Below are 23,183 nucleotides of genomic sequence, written 5' to 3'. Positions count from 1 at the left end.
GGTCTCTTCCAACTCTATGAGTCTATGATTCTATGATTCTAGGTGGGATTTGGAGAAATGCAACAAAATTGAGACAAAATATTTTAACCCTGGATGCCTATTGTCATACAGTGTTGCCTGTCTGCTCTGCAAAACTAGTGTGATCTTATGCTAAATTAACTCAACACAGATTTCACTCCACATGCCTTGATAACATCCAGATTACTGCTGTAAATGCTTTTATGAACAATCAGAAAACCTCAATTGATGTAAAACACTGCAGCATAACCATGGACTAGATGATATTACTCTGGTTTTAAGATGTATTATTGATTGCTAATTACTTTGCAGGCATTATTTAAGGTATTGATTTTGATTTTTAAAGTTCAGAATGGTCTAGTTTTGGCACATCAGAGAACAGAGTTTCATTTGATTAGCTTAATAGCTTGCTACAGCAGGATCCTTTCTTATCTGAGATTGGGTTAGCATCTATTAGATGCAGGGGCTCTTCAGCACTGGTGCCTTCCTTGTGCAGTGTCCATCCCTATTCAGCATATGAAGGAAACTCCTTTGCAGATTTTTGGGAGCAAAATTAGGATTTCTTCTTTCAATGGGGCCTTTTAGGAGGGATAGTATAGTAACTTTAGGCTAAATACCATATTGTTCACTTGTGAGGTTTTGATCCATTTGGTTGGATGGATTTGGTTCAGAAAGTAACTGATATATATTTAAATAAATATATATTAGTTTTAGGATTATATGTTGTGGAAACTGGTTTGCTTGATTTTTAAAAATTATTATATAAATGGTTGCTTATCAGTAAGACAATGTAAGGTGATAATAAAACAAAACTCATAGTGGAACAGCAGCATCACAAATCACCATCAGAATTAGCCAAGTCTTATAAACACAACCAGATAGTTTACATTCCACATTGGAATGTGGAGAATACAAACACACACACACTTTTGCCTGGTATCAAAGAGACACTTTTGCTTCTGTACCAAACATACTTTGCTGGGGAGGGCATTTCATGAATAGGTTCTAAAGCAAATGAGGGCCAAGGCCCAACGAATGCTAGTGGGGCCAAATGTCTCACTAGGGTACTAATGTTACATCATTGCTGTTTGCTTTTGCATGCATGGAGGGGATAAAACTTTGTATGATGGTTTGCAGTGGAGTCCCAGATACTTTGCTGGATCAGCAGTGAAAAAATTGAACTGCTTGTGCTATGGTCCATTGTGTGCATAGTCTTACTTAATAGCATGGAATCTGGAAGCATAATAGAATCAGAGTTGGAAGAAACCACAAGGGCCATCCAGTCCAACCCCCTGCCATGCAGGAATAGACAATCAATGTGCTCCCAACAGATGGCCATCCAGCCTCTGTTCAAAAACCTTCAAAGAAGAAGACTCCACCACTCTCTGAGGCAGTGTGTTCCAGTGTTGAACAGCTCTTACTGTCAAGAAGTTCTTCCTAATGTTCTTCCTGTGGTTTGAATCCATTGTTCCGTGACCTAGTCTCTGGAGCAGCAGAAAACAAGCTTGGTCCATCCCTAATATTGGCATGTCTAAAAGGGCCATTTGCATCAGTTTTGCTCTGCCCACACATTGCCCTGCCCACATAGGGCAGGGACAAAAGCCCTATTCAATTGCAGGCTATCTTTGCATGAAAAGTGCAGTTCTCCAGTGAATCCAAGCCATCTTTCCCATAATGAAAATTAAAAAAAAACCCTCACCATTTGCTTCAGATCTTCCTAGAAAATCCTGAGCATTCTGGAGTGACACCAGCTGGCTGTTTACACAGTGTTCTGCTGTGTTGCCTACTGCCAGGATTGAAAGCATGAGTTGTTCCCTCTGAAGTCACAATGAGATGGCCCAATGAATTTCACAATTTATGGTGGCCCCATGAAGTTCATACGATTTTCTTAGGCAGGAAATACTGAGAGGTAGTTTTGCTAGTTCTTTCCTTTGAAATATAGCATACAACACCTGTTATCCCTTGGCCATCTCCCATCCAAGTATTAACCAGGGCTAACCCTTTCTAGTGTCTCAGATCTGATAGGATCTGGTGCCTTTAGGGTAGTGGTCCACCAAACTGTGCTCTTTAAGGGATTTTGGACTTCAGCTCCCAGATGATTGGCCAACACGACTGAGGCTTCTGGGAGCTGTAGTCCAAAATCTCTTAAAGGGCACAGTTTGGGGTAATGATAGTCCTATGTAAAATGATTTGCAATGTATGAAAGCCAGTGGCTGAATTATCTCAGCTTATTATTGTTGCTGTAAGCTATGAAATTGTTCCACTGCAAAAACGTGACTGATTTTCAGACACATCAGGGTTAACGCAACATTAAACTGGCTAGAAAGTCAAAAAATTCTTTTTACTTTTGGGATAAATCTGCTTTTGCAGGTTGTTTTTTTTTTACTTTAAATCCCATTTTTGCATGGGATCCCTCCTGAGTGTAAAACTCTGTAGCCGTGTTAGTCTGGAAAATCAGTATGCAAAGGGATCTTGCAGCAGCTTTAAGAGTAATTGAAAGGCAGAAGTCTTTTTCAAATGGAACTGGGGAAAATATGCAAAATGTGCATTGTTGTATGCCTTCAGGTTATTTATGAATTATGGTGATCCTAAGGCAAATCTATTACAGGGGTTTCTTGGCTAGATTTTTTTCAAAAGGAGGTTTCCTTTATCTTCCTTTGAGCTGACTTTCTTAAGGTCACCCAATGGGCTTCCATGGCTGAGTGGGGATTTGAACCCTGGTGTCCTGTACATTACTGTGTACTGTACGCTACTATGTATTGTACATTACAATATGTGCAAAACACATACATTGGGATATGTGCACTCCCAACCATACAAGAATGTCCATGAAGGAAGGACAAAAAATAGTAGTTTCACAACCCAGTCTGGAAATTGGATGGAATGAATATGCTGGGGGGATTCTGAGAAACAAAATGAAAACAAAGCTGTCAGATTTTCATATCTCTATGCAGGCATATATCACTCAAACTCTTTACACCCCTCCACTCCATTTCCTCTTCATTCATTGTCCACCATGAAGGTTTTCTTTTTTTCTTTTTTGCGCAGCATTAGCTTTGGGATTTTGGGGAGAGACAGCTGGAGCAAAACAGACTTTCAGTGTCAGGTTTTAGCAGCATCTCTGCAGTAAACAATGCAATAAACAAAGGATCTAGCAAAGAGTAGGATTTTAGTCTATCCTATCCTGCTGTAGCTATGTATGCTTGCCTTTGAACAGGCAAGGTAAACAGCAGCTGCCACCAGAATTGCTTTCTGAGCATTTACAAACAGCAAAACAGGTAAAGGGGAAATCAGATAAGCCTGCCTCACCATCTACCCCAACCATGTTGAAGAAACATGGATCTGTATGTTTGGTCACCAAAATGGAAATCATAAAAAAATGGAGACTAGTGAAAGAAAAAAGCATCCCTGAATACATTTTTTTGGGGGGGGGGGCATTCAAGCGGTCTTTAGAAGGTTCAAAATGTTGTTTACTTATGCTAGACTTCCCTGAACTGGTTATTTCATTTCACATGTGCATATTGTTATTTTTAATAAAAAAGTTTGCTGAAACATGCTGAATTGCTCTCTCTCTCTCTCTCTCTCTGTGGTGTGAGAATCTTCCCTCCTTTGCATGTCATTTCTGTCCCTGGTACCAAAGTTTACATATTTTAAAGATGCAATGCACAGGAACACATCTAATTCACTAACTGAAGTATACCTGTATCTTAATAGTGGTTAGACTAGTGTTTCTCTAGCAGAATTTAGGCACCTAACATGCGAGAACAAAGTTTTGAAGCCCATGGCAAAATTTTGAAGCAACTAGGAGCAAGAACAAATAGTAGCCATAAGATATTAAACCTTCTTAAGGGCCAGCTTTAAAATTGTACATTCAGCAGTTGTGGACTATCTCTTAAAGAGGTCAATACTCATGGCCAAATTGGAGAAAGAAATGAAAAGCACTCTTCCAATTGCATCAAACGTCAGATGGGGAATGGGTTAAACTTGGTCTGCAGTGGCAGTGACTGCGGAACCTACAGTGCATGGGATTGAAACGGCACAGTTGTTAAGTGAGTAGATATTGCCTCATCCTCCTGAATGAGATTTTGGGGACACCTTGTGCAGAAACAAATGAAATTGCTTTATTTTTTTTATCAGTACTTGACCAGCTTGATTTGGAAGACTGGAGCTTTAGGCATTTTGATTAATCTGTTGCCACCCCCCCCCCCCCCCAATATCTAATGGAGCCAAGTCAAAACTATAACCAGACTTCTAGGTGAAAGCCAGCTTTTACAGTAAGCAGTGATAATAATACAGGATGATACAATTTGGCTGAAACAAAACAATATTTGGAGAAGCTAAAGGTCATTGAAGAGACCTTGCCTAAGGGTTTGATGGGGTGTCAGCAAAAGGTTTAGAAAAAGAACAGAGCATGCAAGCCATGTAAAGATGGGAGGGATGCAGTAGAATTGATCTGGTATCAATTCTTAGAATACAAGAAAACAGAACGGAGAAGGAAAAAAACCCACCATGTATGTAGAATATTGTAACTCAAAAGACCTAAACTGATGCTGAAACATCTCTAAATGTACAATGACTGCATGTGGGAAGTCTCTTGGAAGAGTGCCAGATCCTGTGCTCCTCATGCAGAAGGCCTCAGGTTCAATAGTTGACATATCCAACTAGGCTTGGGAAACACCTCATCTTAAACTCTGGAGAGCTGCCAGTCATGGTGGAACTTGATGGGCCAGTGCTCCTAGATAGTCTAAGGCAGCTTCTGATGTCCATACCATACTCCCATGCTTAGGTCCATGATTTAATCATCATGCGTATACATTATCCTACATCCAGTTAGCTCAAGATAGTGTACATAGGGGTGGTTCTATTTTATGATTTCAACAAGAGTTTTTGTTATACAGAGAGGAAATAGGCTGTTTTGCATAGGGAATGAAACCTTGAAAAGAGATTATCATTATCATGCATGGTGTCCCCAATGCCATTTTAACATGTTTAGCACAAGGTCTGCACAATATCTTTGTGCAGTTTTATACTGATAAACGCTAAATGCACATTCAGGACCTTTCTCAGAAGACAGAGGAAGTAAATGTCCATACAGCTTTCCTGTTCAGCCCTTCAGATACCTAATGGGGTTTAGGAAGAGGAATAATAGAATCACTATGGCAGGTTATAGACCGCCGCTTTGAGGCAGTCTGCCGCCGCCGCCACTTGCTCCGTAAGGGAGCTGTCGCAGCCACACCGCGCGGCTCCCTTACGGAGCAAAAAAGAAGCTTCAAAATGGAGCGTCTTTCTGTGGCACCCTAATGGTGTCGCGAGGCACCGCTGGCGCACTCGCAACGTCATTAGTGCCATGACACATTCGGACGCACAGCGTCTGATACGTAGGCACCGGCCGTGTGGAACGGCCGGCGCCATATTGTACAGACAGAGTCCGTATTAGACCCAGGGGCGTCTAGAAGAGACGCCCCCTTTTTAAAATGGGACGTCCTGCGGACGTCCCAAGTGGCGGTTTATAACCCACCAGAGTTGGAAAAGAGACCACAAGGGCCATCCAGTCCAACCCCCTGCCATGCAGGAAATCACAATCAAAGCATCTCTGACAGATGGCCATCAAGCCTCTGTTTAAAGACCTTCAAAGAAGGAGACTCCACCACTCAAACAGTTCTTACTGTCAGGAAGCTTCTCCTAATATTGAGGTGGAATATCTTTTCCAGTAGCTTGCATCCATTGTTCTGTGTTCTAGTCTCTGGAGCAACAGTAAACAAGCTTGTTCCATCCTCAATGTAACACTCCTTCAACAACAACAACAACAATAATAATAATATTCTTATATCTTGCCTTTCTCCCAATACAGGGACTCAAGGCGGAGACACTTGAACTATCATATCACCTCTTAACCGTTTCTTCTCCAGGCTAAACATACACAGCTCCCTAAGTCTTTATTCATAAGGCATGGTTTCCAGACCATTCACTGTTTTGGTCATCCTCCTCTGGACATGCTCCATCTTGTCAACATCCTTTTTGAATTGTGTTGCTCAGAACTGAATACAATATTCCAGGTGAAGCTTGACCAAAACAGAATACAGTGTCACTATTACTCCCCTTGGTCTAGACATTATATGTCTATTGATGCAGCCTAAAATTGCATTGGCCTTTTTAGCTGCCACATCACATTGTTGACTCATGTTCAACTTGTGGTCTACTTGGACTCCTAGATCCCTTTCATATGTAGTCTTATTAAGCCAGGTGTCCACCATCTTGTAACTGTGTATTTCATTTTTCTGCCCTAAGTGCAGTACCTTACATTTCTTTGTATTGAAATTCATTTTGTTAGCTTTGGCCCAGCTTTCGAGTCTATTCAGGTAATTTTGAATTTCGATCATGTCCTCTGGAGTATTAGCTATTCCTCCTAATTTGGTGTCATCTGCAAATTTGATATTCATGCACCCTATTCTTTCACTTACATCATTGATAAAGATGTTGAATAGCACTTGGCGAAGGACAGAACTCTGTGGCACCCTACTGCTTGCTTCTCTCCAGGATGAAGAGAAGCCATTGCTGAGCACCCTTTGGGTTTGTCCAGTCAACCAATTACAATTACAACTAACAGTCACACAGTCTAGCCCATATTTTACCAGTTTGTCTGCAAGAATATCTTGGAGGACCTTGTCAAAGGCCTTACTGAAATCAAGATATACTATATTTACAGCATTCCCTTTGTCTACCAAGCTGGTAATTTGATCAAAAAAGGTGATCAGATCAAAAATGAGGCCAGCAAGCATGAACCTTATTCTCCTTCCAATATGTGGTAAGCATATTTACTTTAAGTGTGAAAAGGGCATTTCCTTTTTTGTTAAGAATTTACTATAACTTGCAAATTTTTGCATATTTGGGATGGAGAGATTTTAAATGTGGGAGAAATCAAAGCCAACAGATTCATTTACCTGACCCAAGGCTTTGAGGGTTAACTCTTCAACAAAGTCTGGGTTGGATTTCCTGAATATCCAACAACATTAGTACTCAGTTAGGGTTGCACTTCCTATCTTTTTTCCTCTGAGAGCTTCCTTCTCTGTAACACCTGAATGACACACAGGTACTACATCATTTATATGATGGGAATAGCTGTGCCTATTGATTTTGGCCAGCACAGGTAAGGGAACATTTTGCATCAGTTCCTTTTTGAACAATGAAGAATATTGCTTTATACTCAAGATGGAAAGAACTTGATTTTTTTAAAAAAAAATGCATGCAGAAGACAGTGTAATTGAGACATAAGCCTAGATAACAACTTGCTGCAGACTATTTATTTGGTTAGCTGCAACTGTGTCATGGTGAACCTGCTTTAGGCTTTATTCTGAATTTAGAGGGATTATCCAAGGTGCTGAAACCCATCTCTCAAAGAGGCTAAACACTCTCACTAGTTCTTCTAGGATCAGACTAAAATTAGGAAGGGTCCACTGCCCCACTGAGGTGGAAGCCACCAGTCTCCATTGAGTAGCCTTTATTTGGTTAACCAGCATCTAGATCCAGATATTTCAACATAAGGACCAAGAATCTATCCATTATATCATGTTGACTCTCAATAGCTCAGCAACGTGCCTGTAGGAGTAATGCTCTTGCCTCCAGTAGCGGTAGGAACGGAAGTGTACTTGGGTGATCATGATGATTCTATTTGTAACAGAATTGTTTTTATAAATAACTAAGGAAATATTTACCAAATACTTCTTGAAGGATGAGAAGCAAAAGAGAGAAAGAAGACAAAAAGGCAAGCATCAGCCACCAACCTTCAGAGATATTTTTATATAGTAAATATCAGAATCAGACCATTCTGGCCAGAATAAATTGTGAAGGGTAAGCATGGTCCATCATTAGTTTTCTTATTCATGTTCCTGGCATTATGTTATGGCAATTTTCCACCCAGCAGAGGAGGAATCTTTGAAGGAGTCTGTCTTCTTTCAAATACCACTGTTCATTTTGATAATGCTAGATAAGCCATACAATGCAAAAAGTCCAGTAAAAAGACAACGCCATAGTCTAGGATGCAGATTGCAACTGGACAACTATGTGGACAGCACAGAATGCAGCAGTGATGGAGAACTAGGGCAGTAGGCCAGCCCTTGATTCATGGAAGCATCAGATGACCCCTAAGACTCAAACTGGCAGCACAACAGCACATTCTGTCCCCCCAAGCAACATCAAAGCAAAATGTTTGCATCTTGGTTGATCTAAAGGAGCTGTATCATCCACTGCCTCTCATGTCTTCTTTCTGGCTCAGGCTGATGCCACACTGAAGGATTAATACAGTTTGACACCACTTTAACTGCCATGGCTCCATCTTATTGAATCCTGGAATTTGTAGTTTGTTGGGGAACCAGAGCTCTCTGACAGAGAAGGCTAAATAGTTCACAAAACTACAAATTCCAGAATTCCATAGCACTGAGCCATGATAATTAAAACAGTGTCAAAGTGCAGATGCAGCCTAACAGTCTTGAAAGACTGGCCATAAAGGCCGGCATTGGGGCAGAGTGGGGGCATGGCATCTGCATGATGCATGCCCCGACTCTGTCCCCACGCTGGCGTGACGCTGCATGCCCCACCACATGGTGGGCAGCATCATGGTGCTCCTCAGGCACTGTGTCCAGATAGTGCAGCACCAAAGGAGTGCCAAAAAGCTGTGGTGCTGGCAGCTATGGCACCCTTTCCACAGCACAAAAGGGAGTCACTTTTGGCAGCTCCTTTTTTGTGCCATGTAAAGGCCAGATTGGGGCCATTCAGCTCCTAAATTTTTATCATCTAAATGCAGATGAAAGATATCTCCTGTGAAAAGGATCTCTTTTTAGAGACAACAATATTGATTGATGCTATAGCAAAATGATGCACAGATGGATCCATGAATTTTCTTCTAGGACCAGTATATTTGAACAGGGTTAGTCCTCTGTGTGTGTCACAGAAACATTGGAAACTGTCCAATTATGGATCCAGCTCAATATGTTCTATAGCTGGCCCAAGATTTATTGTTTTGTATTACAGTTGCTATCATCTACATACAAACAGACCCCTGTTGTTTGAGGATGATGGGAATTGTACTTCAACATCTCTGAAGAGGACCAGCTTGTAGAATGCACCATGGAGGAAGATCTCTGAAATTTCAGACAGGGGATGATTCAAGGGTGATGTGAAAATTTCATTTACTTTGATTTTTTAAAACAGTAGGAACTTATTAAAACATGCCCCAGTTGTTCAGAAATGGGCTGAAAAGCCCTTGTTAGCTATTATACTTTTATTGCCAGAGATGAGGAAATATTCTTGTTGTTAAACTAATCCAACTCACTTTTAAGTGCTATTTCCTGGATTTGGATAGATGGAGGCACCATTTGCTGTTCTGTGTTGGGGAGAAAATTGTCTTAGGTTGCCCAAGAGGGAATCTGGGCTTGCCCATGATTTTCTTATGAGTTTCTCCCTGAGGTTAAGTTTGAATTGTGGACTTCCTTGCCAAGAACTCAGAGTCCGACTCTTTCTGCTTTACTTTTACCTCTTGCTTATTTTTGACAAGAAGCAACTAAATCTTCAAACTGATCTTTCTGTTAGTTTGTCACTAATGTTTGGAATACATTTCAACCCAAGTTTTCCCTTGAGCTCTTAAGCGATCTGAATGAAAATGAATTTTCTGGCTTTGCTATGATAGTGATAACAACAATGCTACAAGTGGCAAAACAGTTTCTTTACATGATCCTCCAGTCAAATGCACCATAGTATGTGCAAGGTCAAGCTACTTCAAGATGCCTTAAAGTTCACAATGGAGAAGTACAGCAGCAATGACACTCAGCTACTTGAGTTTGCTTCCGCCAGCCCAGCTGCTGTGAGAGAAGCAAGTCAATGGTGCTGAGAGAGTGGTTCATATCCCTTGATTAATTGCTTCCAGTGCTTGCACCTGCACAGCAGGAAAGTGTGAGATGCATTTTAAAAAAGGATCCACATCAGCTTAAAGGGCACAATTATACTGGTAGAACGGAGAAAAACAGGAGATAGATTGGTATCATCCTACTGGGAACAACAGCAGTGGGAGGGGTAGTGGTATAATGGGTTGGTATGACCAGGTTGGTCATGTACACATTACCAAAAAGAGGGGACAAAAGAAGAGACCAATCTGCATAAAACTACTATGCACTGATCTGTATGTATAGCTGCGATTTTAGAAAGAACTACTACAATTTACATTGAAATATACAGTACATCTTGCCAAAGGTGAGACCAAGTAGACCCATGTGCTTCCTCAGTCTACTGTCCAGGTGCTCACTGTTGGTGAACAGCTTCAAGGTCCTTTGCTTTTTCTTTGAAGACTATTACCTGTAAAGTAGGACACATGGCCATTCCACTACAGACATAATGCAGGACCACATGTGAATGTGTGTATGTGAAAATAAACACACACACACAGATTGATCTTCAGCCTTTTGTCCAGCTGCTTAGGGCAGTGCTCTCCCTGCTATCTTTGTATCCTTACCATGATCCTACAAGATAGTTCAAGCTATGAAACAGAAATTGGATTGATTAATTAATGGGCCACTGGGTCACAGCAAGAACAGAATTAGACATAACAGGGATGTAAATCTTTGCTTTTCTTGCTTTCAAATGTGAGAATGAACATTTAATTTTTTATTGTGATTTACAAACACAAAGAATAAAGTTTTAAAATCTTGCATTCACCTTTATGCCAATTTTTTTTGGAAAAAACAAACATGCAAACAAACAAGACAAAATAAAGCAAAACACAATATCCAGTCTAACAGTATAATACCTTTTACATACTACATTTGTTACTTCCCTTTCTAGAGCGATTGCTTGTAACATCGTACTCAATCTTAGACTATCTCTGTAATGTACATTTATTGTTTTTCCCCAACACTTTTATGTACAATGCATAACATTATGAGAATGAACAGTTTCAAAACATTTCTTTCCACGGAATAAGCTTTTTTGTGCAATTTTTCAGTTCAAGAGTGTGTACAGAATCCATCATATATTATGGTCAAATCTCTTTATTTTTAAACAAAATTTAATGGAAAAAAGGAACTTGGTTTTCCGCTCTCACAAAGGGGTGGAAAAATCTCAGGAGGGTTTTTTTTTTTTTTTTGACAATGAATCTCGATGTGGCAAGACACTCTTTTTCGTTGAAGACAAGAACATTTGTGAACATTCTTTACCTCCTTAACCAACTGGTCCTTGCAAACAGAGCTATCAACTCCTTTATCTCATTTATCCTAGCTTTGTTGCTCCTCTATCTCAACTCCTGTGGCATATTCAAAGAAGGTCATTGGTGCTGGCTTAGGGAGAAAGGAGCAAGTAGCAGCATTGTCCAAGTGGGACAGGATACTCTTACTTTTGCTCTTTAAAAAAAAAAATCACTTTATTTGAATAAAGAGTACACTCTCTGCTTTTCAAAAGGCCAGATTCATTTTCAAGATTTACAGAGGCTTATCAAGAGACAGTTGTGCACCCAGTAAATTTGACACCTGGTGTGGATAATTTTTAATACTTGCTGTCTTTGCTTCATCTGCCTTTCCAGATTTGGCAGAGCTGCAGGAAAGGACGAAAATGAAGCAACTCTATTTAGCAATTGCCCAGTGGAGTTGCCAGACCCAGAAGGCAGCCCAGTCCCACTAGTGGCTGATGGTGGGAGTGGACTTTTGCCACCACCCACAGCCTTTTCCAGATCTAGCAGAGCTGCTGGGTGAGCATGAGAAGGAGGAGACTCTCTTTATCACCCAGCCAGCAGAGTCATAGAATCATAGAATCATAGAGTTGGATGAGACCACAAGGGCCATCTAGTCCAACCCCCCTGCCATGCAGAAACTCTCAATCAAAGCATCCCTGACAGATGACTATCCAGCCTCTGCTTAACGACCTCCAAAGAAGGAGACTCCACTACACTCCGAGGAAGTGTGTTCCACTGTTGAACAGCTCTTGCTGTCATGAGAGTCTTCCTAATGTTGAGGTGGAATCTCTCCCCGTAGCTTGCATCCATTGTTAGGGGTCCTATTCTCTGGAGCAGCCAAAAACAAGCTTGCTCCATCCTCAATGTGACACCCCTTCAGATACCTAAACAGGGCTATCATATTGCCTCTTAACTTTGGCTTGGTACAGACTGCAGCCTGGGGCCGAAATTAGGGTTGGGGAGTGCGGAGCATCCACATGCTCTGCGCTTTCCTGGCGCCATTTTGGGATGTACACATTTAGATGGCATGCTAAATGAAGTAAACTGAAGTTCATAAATTGAAGTTTGAGTCACCAGATCTGGAAGATAGCCCAATTCCACCACCAGAAAACCGGATTTCCTGTCACAAGTATACTTCACTACCTCCTCCTTTGTAGGTGAGAGATGCTGGTTAATGGTTGTCTGCCTATGATTGATTGATTGATTGGTTATTTATTTATTGTATATGCTACTTTCCTCCTGAATGGGACTCAAGACAGCTCACAACATGAACTGAAAACAAAGTACATAAATTAAAAATTAGTAATAAAAAGTAAAAAAAAAAACCCACATAGTTCAATAAGCAACCATGTTAAAACATCAATACTCTAAAACAATATAAAATCCTTTAAAACTATGAAAACATTGAAAAATGCAGCATCCCCTCACCACCATTAAATACCCTTTTTGCATAGGCAGATATCAAATACTTCTTCAAATAAAAAGGTCTTTTCTTGCCAGCAGAAGGGAGCACAGAGGGGGCCAGCCTAGTCTCCTGTGGCCTGGGAGCAGCCACCAAGAAGAGTCTCTTCTGTGTCCTTACCAAACATATTTGTGAAGCTGGTGGGACTGAGAGAAAACCCTTCCTTGGAGAGCTTAAAATCACTGAAGCCTCATATAGGGAAATATGCTCTTTCAGATAGTGAATTTATGTCAGAAGCCAGATCTAACTCTAGGACTTCCAGATTCCTAGACCACCTTTCCCTTCTTCCTTAAAATTGACCATCAACACCATCAAAATGAGGGACTGCCAAGGTCTAAGGGTGCATTTACACTGTAGAAATAATGCAGTTTGGCACCACTGTAAGTGCTGTAGCTCCATCCTATGGAATCCTGGCACTTTTTAGTTTTACAAGGTCTTTAGACCACCAAGGCATGTTTGTGCCTCACAAAGCTACAAATTCCTATATTCCATATGATGGAGTCATGGCAGTTAAAGAAGTGTCAAACTACATTATTTCTACAGTGTAGCTGCACCCTAAATCTCTTGAAATCAAGTGGTGTGTTAAGTCTTCCTTCTTGGAGGTCTTTAAGCAGAAGCTGGATGGCCATTTGTCAGGAATGCTTTGACTGAGAATTCCTGCATGGCTGGGGGTTGCGGTCTCTTCCAACTCTATGATTCTATGCTCATCACTCAGTGACTACAGCTTCAAGTGATGGCTTGCATGTGTGAAATAAATACTGCTAACAGAGTTTTCATGTCATTGGACTTCAGATCAAAAGATTTCCAATGGATATAGTTGGCAGTATCAGTTACAATAATTTCAATGATAGTTCTTAATTAATGTGTCATTGAGTTATAATCCTTCTTTCGTTCCTTCTCAGTTGACATCTCTCCCCAAGAAAAAAAACCTCTCATTCACCATCCTCATGAAGGTTTGAACCCAGATCTCCTTACTTAGCTCAACACTATATCTACTAGACTACAATAAATATGTTGTATAATGTGAACATACTAATTTTGAGGTACTTCTAGAACAGTTGTTGTTGTGTGCCCTCAAGTCATTTCAACTTATGGAGACCCTAAGGCAAACCTATCATAAGGGTTTTCTTGGCAAGATTTGTTCAGAGGAGGGTTTGCCAATGTCTCCCTTGGAGGCTGAGAGAGTGTGATTTGCTTAAGGTGATCCAGTTGGCTTCCATGGCCAAGCAGATTCGAACCCTTCAGAGACATAGTCAAACACTCAAACCACTACACCATGTCGGTTGTTCCTGAACAGTATTTCCTCACAAATGGAACTACAGTTGGCCCACCATAGTTTCTGCATCCATGGATTCAACCATTCACAACTTGAAAATATTCCAAATAAAATAAAGTAAAAATTTAAAAAATCCAAAAAGCAAACCTCGATTTTGCCATTTTATAAAAGGGACACCATTTTACTGCTTTATTGTATAGAATGAGACTTGATCTTCCATAGATTTTGATATCCACAGGAGGGCCTGGAACTGAACTCCAGTAGATACCAAGGATTCACTGTATAACTTAAGAACAAGTTCTGTCACATGTAGACATGGATTCAACACTCTTTCTTACCACAACTTAAGCTTAAAATGAGCCAAGGCTTATAGAAAAGTCAGCACTGGGACCTGATTTTAGTCCTCAGGTTATGTGCCAGAATATATAATGCGTTAACAAAATACCCTTGAACACATGCAGAGTAACATTCCCTCATCATTATATAGCCCCATGCAAGTGCAACATATTTTGAACTGATGAGCTTCCAAAACCAAAGACATTGATGGGCCTGAATAAAAGGCATCTCTCATGCTCATGCTGGGATGGGACTACCATGCTGTCCATACCCAGCACCCTAGAAATTAGCATTTCCTAACCACCTACCTAGAATTCACTCATTTCTCCTCTGCCTTTCATTGCTTTGCCATTTGAGCTTTCCCATCCTCCAAGAGAAGTAAATGATGATAGAATCATCCAAAAAATAAATACCCTCATCCCACTCTCCTCGCACACTATCTCAAGGGTACCATTGTGGGCAATTCCTATTGATCTACCATTTAAAAAAATATGAACATTAAAAAGCATACTCTCTGAGAAGCCTCTGCACAGGCCATTTTTATACTTGAGCATTTCTCATATCTGAAATTCCAGTGCCAAACTTTCATTTGACTAGAATTTACAAACAAGATTAAAACAAATTCTATTACTACTACTACTACAACTACGATGACAAATACTACTACTACTATAGTTTATTTCCTTTTCTGAGGCACACTTTGTAGACCAAGTTCTTGATGTCCTTGTGAAAAACATGCATGCACTCTACTTACTACACAACAGTACATGTGCACTCCTTAATCCTGAAGATGATGTCAAGTTTTAGGGAGAGACTTTTAAAAGAGAGCACAGAAGCAGAGAAAGAGATAGAGGGGGGGGAAGAGGGAGGGGAAATGAGATTTACCAGTGTTTGGAAGGGTTAGGCAAGTTGAGTCTTCTTGGTGATTTTCCCCTTTCGTTGGGTGCGGCTTGCATTGGTTTAACATATTCTGGCATCGGAGCAAGGCTGGGAATGGGCTCACACCGGAACCCATTGAAGTAACATCTGTATTACCATGGAAAGCCTGTTCCCAAATGGGCATGTTTTCTCCTCTACCCTAGGTGCTGATCATCCTGCCTTTCAAATGAGTGAACCTGGACCCACGTGTCAGTTGTTGGGAGGCAGCGCAGCATGCAGCAACCACACAGTGCATGGGGATGATCTTGCCTCTTGATTGGTTTTCAGAAGATTTTCCACTTTGGGCCAGTTGCCAAGCAAAACCTTCCAAAGCCAGATTAATCCTTTGCTTAGCAAGAGGTTCCCATGCCATTTGCTAGTTAGGTCACTGCTGTTGGCCGGCAAAGCAGAGACAGCAATGATGTTCCTTCTCAGGGACTCAAGAACTCATTTGGGTGGCAAGTTAAGAAAGCTTCTATGCCACCCAAAGTTAGCAAAGAGTCAAACTTTAGTCAAAATTGCGTATATAATACACAAAGGTGAGTGTGTATAAAAAGATCCTATGTTTGTTTTCTGTAAGACAGTCAGATATCATGCCACATTTTATAGCTCAGAATCTGAAAAATGGGGACACTTTAATGGAACTGGTATATTGGGCAAAAGATGCTGGGTGCTGTTCCTGAAGCTAGGTAATGTGCTCTGAATGGTGTAAGCAATAAAACAAATCAATTGGATGCCTGATCCAGACAGAGAATTGGGGGAGCTGGACTGCAACAAAGGAACAATCTCAGTTGTAAGGTGGCTTATATCACTTTATGATAAAATGAAAACATCTTATGTAAAGCTTTTATATCTACCTTGCTGTACACAGCAATAGAGATAGCAAGGATGTGGAAAAGCTTACAAGGTTTGTCCTTTCATTGCTGGCTAGACAGAGTTTGGACCCCTGTATTCTTAGAGAAACTCACACTCAAACTCCACCTTGCCAGAGGCGAAATAGCTGAAATCACTTTTGAGATGCCATGGTATCCATTTAGAACATATATGATACATGGGAAGTACGTACACCAACTGTACGAAAGCTTATGCTACAACTTCTTTTGCACAGTTATTCTCAAAGGTGCTACAAGATCCCTTTGCATTCTAATATCCCAGACTAACACAGCCATGTCTCTGAGTTTTACTAATATATAACATATGCAAATCTTAGGTATGGCTCACTCTTGAACTACATAATATTTTGGAACCTATCATGACAAGCAATTTTTGATGAGCACTTTTTGAATATTGATTGCGGTCCATTGTTGTTGCTTGTCTTTGATAGTAATTGTCTAATTACTTTTTGAATAATGGAATAATTTTTATGGTGAGGAAGGGTGGTAGGGGATAATTTACTATTCTACACTGTAAACTCTTAAATATAACAACATAAAAATTAAGGAGCAGTCTAATTTATCTGGTGGTTTATTTCTCATATTAGTTATTTATTCAACGAGTAACTTGTCTTTAGAGTACAACCAACACTTCAGTTATTATCAACCACTGCTGCACACATATTCGGAACCAAGTCCAAGCCTGTGGCTTCTTGACCTTCAGATCCCCCTAACCTTCACCACTTGTAGACTGCTGTAAACTTGGCAAAGGGCACAACAAATGATGAGTTTTTCAGGCCTATCACTCATTTGGTGTAAGCTAGAGAGCAACTGTTTCCTCTAAAACAAAGTTCTCTGCCTTTGGAGATGACCTTGCTGCAAAAGATCAAAGCATTCCACATGTCATATGATATCACTTGTTAAGCAAACCAAATAAGTTTTGTTGTCAAAACACAACAAAATTGGTGACAGTTCTTTTTGATGTGTATTCATCTCATGGCCATTCTCCAAAGCAGAGGCTATACAGCAAAAATGAAAGGAGTATTTCCTACTAAGCATGCCAGCAGAACTTTACAAGCTACTTTAAACTTAATCTCAACCTGGCTGGTAAGGAAGTAAATCCTATTGCACCCAATGTAGCTTACTTGTGAGTGAGCACGCAAAGGATCAGGCATGAATCCTGCTAAATTTGATGGAAGCTATTTCTGAATCAGTATGCTTACTCTGAGTCTGTTGCTTGTCACACCAGACCACTGCTGACACCAAATACAAAATAAATGGCTTTATTTGTAGGTCAGTAAAAAAACATATTTGTTAGCCATCACAAACATTAGGAAGTCTATAGAAAACTTTGACACCCCAAACTCTTCCAATCAGATGATATGTATTTCTCAATACTTCTCAGTTCATACCTTTTAACCAGAAGGCACTTGAAAAGTGCCTCAGATAATGAACTCTAATATTAAACACTGATCTTGCAGTCTTTCCTGAAATATTGGCACAACATATCAACTAAAAACAAAACAGGTCAGCAGGGACTTCATGACTGGCTTTCAGCGATTGCTTGGAATTTTCTTATATTTATTCTCCAGTATGCAGTAAAGCTTTACCTGTTCTTACAAGCTCTTTAGTATTCTGAGGATTTTTTGACTAACTATCACCAGTTCCAACCTTTTTGGAAGGTTTCTCTTTCCAGATTCACATACCTCAATGCACTCTAGTTAAACCAGGCCATTTTGATTTTAAATAGCAGTAAACCTTATAATGCCCTTCACCAAAACGTTATTACTTTAATCTTGTTAGCCTTTAGTTTGGATCATTAATGCAAGTGTATCTCATGTCATGAAAGAGCACTTCAAATTAGATGCCTCTAGGAAATGCCCTCAGTTTGGACTCTTAACTAACAAACTGGTGACCATCTCTAAACAATTTTGCCATCTTAAGGAGTATTTCTTCCAAAATATGCTTCATAATGAGAGCTCTATATGATTCAATAAGATGACATTCGTAGACACAATTGTGGCATTCCATCGCTCTGTCTCCTCTATACATTCTGATCTCTCATATATTTCACTATGTCTTGCTCTATTAGACAATCATTAATTGATCAGGTTACCTTAGCAACTGTAGTCGAGCTGTTCCCAAAATGGAGATTTCAAACTGGAGCTGGTGAAATAAGATTTTCCTCTTTTTAATCTACTGTACATATTTCTGTAGTTTTCACCTTTGGGGAGAAAACAAGTTATATCTGCATGTGGGAGGTTTTCAAAAAGTCTTCACATGCAGTTGTTAGAGTGAATTTGTGTTCTCCCCACACCATTCCAAAGATGTTTTTCTCTGAACAATTGTTTCTATAGCAAGGGGTTTTTTTTTGACAAAATGGGGTTGAGGGAAGAAGTTCAAGAATTTTCTTAAAAGGAGAAGCAGTGCCAATCCATTGAGAGAGAAGAAACACCATTAAAACAAGCAAGTCTACCAAAGGTGAGCTTCCCTCTGCCAAACTTTGTTTGAGGAAGCTCCCAGTTATTGCCACATTTTTGAAAACTCCACTCGCCTTCTGTTGTGTTTACATCTCTTCGGTTGGCTGAGCTTTTCACATGTTTCACAGACATTCTGGTAACTCCCTTGAACAGGGAAGAAACGCTGGGCTCACACACTGTCGCAAAGCTGAGTCCTTGTCCCTGTCTTAAGCTCTTTTTGCCAGATGCATCGCTTCACCGGCTACTTGGAAAAACTGGGCAGAAGTGACAGGCATTGGGAGGATAGTGTGCCAGGGCTTCCAACAGAGACTGGCATCTTTCAGAAAAGACTGAAGCGAGAACTCCAGAAGCCACATCCAAGCAATCCTCCCTCTTGTAAGGATTTTGAGAAAAATCTCAGTGCCTCCATTCTCTCTCCAGGAATAGAAAGTGCAAGAGAAAACAACACAGCCTTCATTCACAGAAAATACCACGGTTGTTGCAATGCCACGAAGAGAATAGATTCTTTCCTTGAGCACACTGGCTTCTTTTTCAATCCTGGATGGAAAGAGTGGTTTTTCAGCTGTTTTTCTTTCCTTCTCCCCAGTCACCTCCAGCTAGACCACTTTGTCCTTGTGTGGTATTTGTCTGCCTTTTCTTCTCCTCTGAATCAGAGAGTTCTCCAGAGGATTCCCACTTCAGTTTTGTCTAAATCTCTCCTCAGTTTCCACTTGATCATTCCTTTCCGTGGCAAAACAATAAGGAACTGCCCTTGATGGTGGGAGGGAAGTATGTTTCTCTCGGGCTTGGCTTGTATTTCCTTCTCCCTCCTCTTCCTTTAAAATGTTATGGTCTCATGAATTAAGGAGATACAGTATGTCTGGATCATACACCAGTCAGTCTCTCTGATTCATCTGGGGGTCTCCTTGGTAACTAGCTGTTTCTCGCCAATGATTTGTGTTTCTCTCTCTCTCTCTCTCTCTTGATTTAAAGATCAAATAGAGTGAGAAGGGCATGCTAGGTACAAATTACCTAGTGATCCAATATGCCTTTATGCTGTCCAGGTTCACAGAAATGCTCATTTTAGGCTCTGTTATTTGTTGGAGGGAGACAGAGAGAAGATCACAGGGGGAACTGTAAATCCCACTTTCGATTTGCTTACTAGAATTCATGTTTACAAAAGGCTTTTGGACCTGCACTCTTGTTGTTGAAGGCAGTTAAGTCAACTTGGATCTGTGGCAACCCTATGAACAAGAGACCTCCAAGTCACCCTGCTGCCATGTCAACAATAGGAAGAGAAAAGGATGTGTTTTTGTCGGTACTTAATGGTATGTAGCAACAAGACATTTTGATTTGGGTCTTGAGCCAGATTGGCAGCAGGCTGCAAAGGTTGACATACATGGCCACATCCCAGGGGAATAACAATTGGGTTAGTAGATGCTGCTTAGTAACTTGTTTCCTGGGCAGTTAGAAAGCCAGCTGACCTCTCCTTTGTGTGTATATGATCACAGTCTCTTAAACCAGTTTTCCTTTTAGCTGCATATTTGATTTGTTAAAGGCTGCCATTGCCTGGGAGAAGTTGCATTCTCACAGATACAGGTATGTCAAAAAGGAAAAAAAAGGTTAAACATTCTCTGGTTTGAAGGAGTTGGCATTAGTGTTAGCAATCAAAACCTTTATTTAGAAGAGAAGAGCATCCTTCAGCAGCCTGGGTAGCACTCCTGTGTCTTTAAGAGCTATCTAGCAGGGGTGGGGGTGGGAAGTGGAGCCAACCTTAGGAAGGAAAAAGCTAGCCACTCTGAACTTCTCCATGATGTAGCAGTTATTTATTAGCCACAAGCCATTCCCCCTTCTCTACTCCTCAGTGTGTTAACTGATTTACTTTAGTTTTCATTCCTTCTTTTTAAAGTAAGTGGAGGATTTGAAATCTGTTTAATGAGATCCAGTTAATTACTACAATGAAAACAGTTTTTTGAAAGGTAGCCATTTGCTCCATTGCACAAAACAGCTCTCAGCTGCCCCCCAAATGTATAACATCCCCCCTAGAACACACCTCAAAGATAAAACATGATGAAAAAACCCTCTATCTTTTTGTGATCTGTAAAATATAAGTACAGTGTGCCTGTGTCATAACCAGGTGCATTATACACTGCTTTCAGCATATGCTTCCATATGTTGAAAGCAGTGATGAAAAAAGTGGTGCCATGCACCGGAAGGAGTAATGGTGTGTGCGCCCATGCACCGCCCATGCACCACTGTGCTGCCACGCCGTCGTAAGCATGAGCCCCATTACTTGTAATGGGGCTCAAGCATACGCGGAATTTCTTTTACGTATATGTGTGGGGGTCTGGAATGGATCTTCTGCATAACAGAAGGGACCACTGTACTGCTAATTAATGACAGGTAAGTGCCTAGGAATAGGTGTGTGATCCAGGACTTAGTCCTGAACAAGCAAGCTGGTCTACATTTATAATTGAAACCTGGTTAACTGGAGAAGGGGGTGTCACTAGGTTTCTGGGTGCAGCAGCAGGCAAGATCTGATGGACAGGGAGGAGGAGCTGCAGTGATCTATTGTGAGCCCATTCCTCTATTGAGGTACTCCAACTGACAATCTCCACTTAGCAATAAAGCAATGACACAGGGTGGCGATCCTGTTGATGTTCTGTGCACACCACTGCCCAATTGTGTCTCTGCAAGAGCTTCTGGAGGAGCTTGGAAGTGGTGTCAATCCCTCTGAAACCCATTACATTGGGGGATTTTAACATCCATGCCAAGGCACCCTCCGGATTTCATGGCTACCGTGGCAAACATGGGCCTATCTGAATTAATATGTGACCCTACATATCTTGCTGGCCACATTCTTGATCTGTTTTTTATAGGCCAAGTTGATGGGGATCATGGACAGATCACTACCTCACAGGCTTTAGACCTGTAGGAACTCCTAACCTTTGAAGGTGTGGTGGATCCATTAAAATGGTCTGCATGGCATTCAGTGTGTGAAACTGCTATTTTTAACTATAGTTTTTTATGGGTTTTTTTTTTTGGAGGGGGCTATGAGGCTGTGTTCTAGAAGAGCTGTAGCTGGCATCTTTAGATAAATGCTGTTTTAGCTGTTTCAAACTGGATTCTAGGATTGATTTTAAGACTGCTTTTAGTTTTTTAAAAGTATTTTATTGTGTGTGTGTTTTTTAAAAAAATACTTTTATCTTTGCATTTTTAAAAAATTGTTTTTGATTTGTTCATCACCTCAGGAGCCTTTGTGGGCTGGTAGGCGACACAGAAACAAACAAACAAACAACACATTAAAGTAATTGAAGCAGCCATGGACAACAATTATAGACACAAGTAAAAAAATATATTAATTTGAAATCTGAAGAACTAGAGGAGGAGGAGGAAGAGGAGAAGGAAGGGCACTGGAAAGTCTGGGACTATATCAGTAAATCTCCAATCTTGGCTCTGATATGATGCAGCTTGATACTACACCCCAATTGGCACCTGGGCAGCTATAGACAGAGGCTATGATATGGCTACTTCTCCTGTCTTCCTAGAAGAGCTCAGCCTTCAGAGAAAAGAGAAGGGACATTGTCCATGTGTGCTGAGCATGAAAAAGGCAAAGACACAGGCTTGATCACACAAAGGGAAGGAGAGTAAAGAGAAAGGTTGGCTGGCCTCAGTCTGTCAGCCCAAGGAGGAGATGATGTAGGGAACTTGTTCCCTTCTTCTGCTAGAAAGATCTTTTAGCCCCAATTATCAGTTGTCCTTAGGGCTGGCCCAGCATAGCACCCACTCCATTCAATAACATGTTGATAGAAATTCCCCCCCTCCCCCAATAATAGCTATGAGAATTTATCTTCCATCAAAACCAGGGAACAGGCTAAGTTTACAAAGTTCAGGAGTGGCACATGCAATCCCCATTTCTTTCTTTCCAAAGTAGGGGATGCAGGATGCTCAGGCACAGAGCTTGTACAAGTTACATTTTTTGGTTAGTTGTCTGAGGGATTCTGGGAGTTGTGGCCCCAAAATAAGATTTCTGAGCTCTGTTCCAGGGCAATGGACAGCCATGCTGCCATTGTCTTCAGTATCTGAAGCCTAGGCACTTGTCTTACTTCATTTCACTGTAGGACTAATCCTGGTTGTCCTGAGACTGCAAGGCTGAAGGGTAAACTCTGGCCTTATCCATCAACTGGGGGACTCAAGGCTCCTGGAATGTATTCCTTCAAAGTTTGTCTGTCTGACGGTAAAAGCTGTTTGACAGTGGAATAGACTGCCTCAGAGAGTGATGGACTCTCCTTTGTGGAAGGTTTTTAAACAGAGGTAGGTTGGCCTTCTCTCAGGGATGCTTTAACTATGGATTCCTGCACCAGTGGGAAGTTAAACTAAATGCTCCTGCCTTCCTTCTAACTCTACAGTTGTTTATGGGGGCATTTTGCATTATAGCAAGCCATTGTAAATCACCTTGAGGATATTTCAATCCAAAGGTGCAATGTAAATCTTGCACATAAATAAATTCCCTCTATAACATGCCCTCCACAAGTGTGACCCTTTATTTTTCTCCATACAAAAGAGTGATAGCTGTTTTCCTCTTTATTTATAATGTACATCTATGCAAAGTTACACAAAAGTCAGTCCA

The 23,183-nt window shown here is 40.8% G+C and overlaps 1 protein-coding gene across 2 annotated transcripts in view; it reads right to left on the bottom strand.

The window, feature by feature from the left end:
• Positions 1-19,413, bottom strand: part of KCNMB2 (potassium calcium-activated channel subfamily M regulatory beta subunit 2) — a 159,524-nt gene extending 140,111 nt beyond the window's left edge. For both annotated transcript variants that reach the window (XM_042460853.1, XM_042460854.1), the window contains exon 1: positions 18,211-19,413. The gene's annotated coding sequence lies outside the window, so the exon portion shown is untranslated. The remainder of the gene's footprint in view (positions 1-18,210) is intronic.
• Positions 19,414-23,183: the final 3,770 nt, after the last annotated feature.

The sequence above is a fragment of the Sceloporus undulatus genome, chromosome 3 (assembly GCF_019175285.1).
Source record: "Sceloporus undulatus isolate JIND9_A2432 ecotype Alabama chromosome 3, SceUnd_v1.1, whole genome shotgun sequence".
Taxonomy (NCBI): Eukaryota; Metazoa; Chordata; class Lepidosauria; order Squamata; family Phrynosomatidae; genus Sceloporus; species Sceloporus undulatus.
This window is presented reverse-complemented; position numbering and strand designations above follow the sequence as displayed.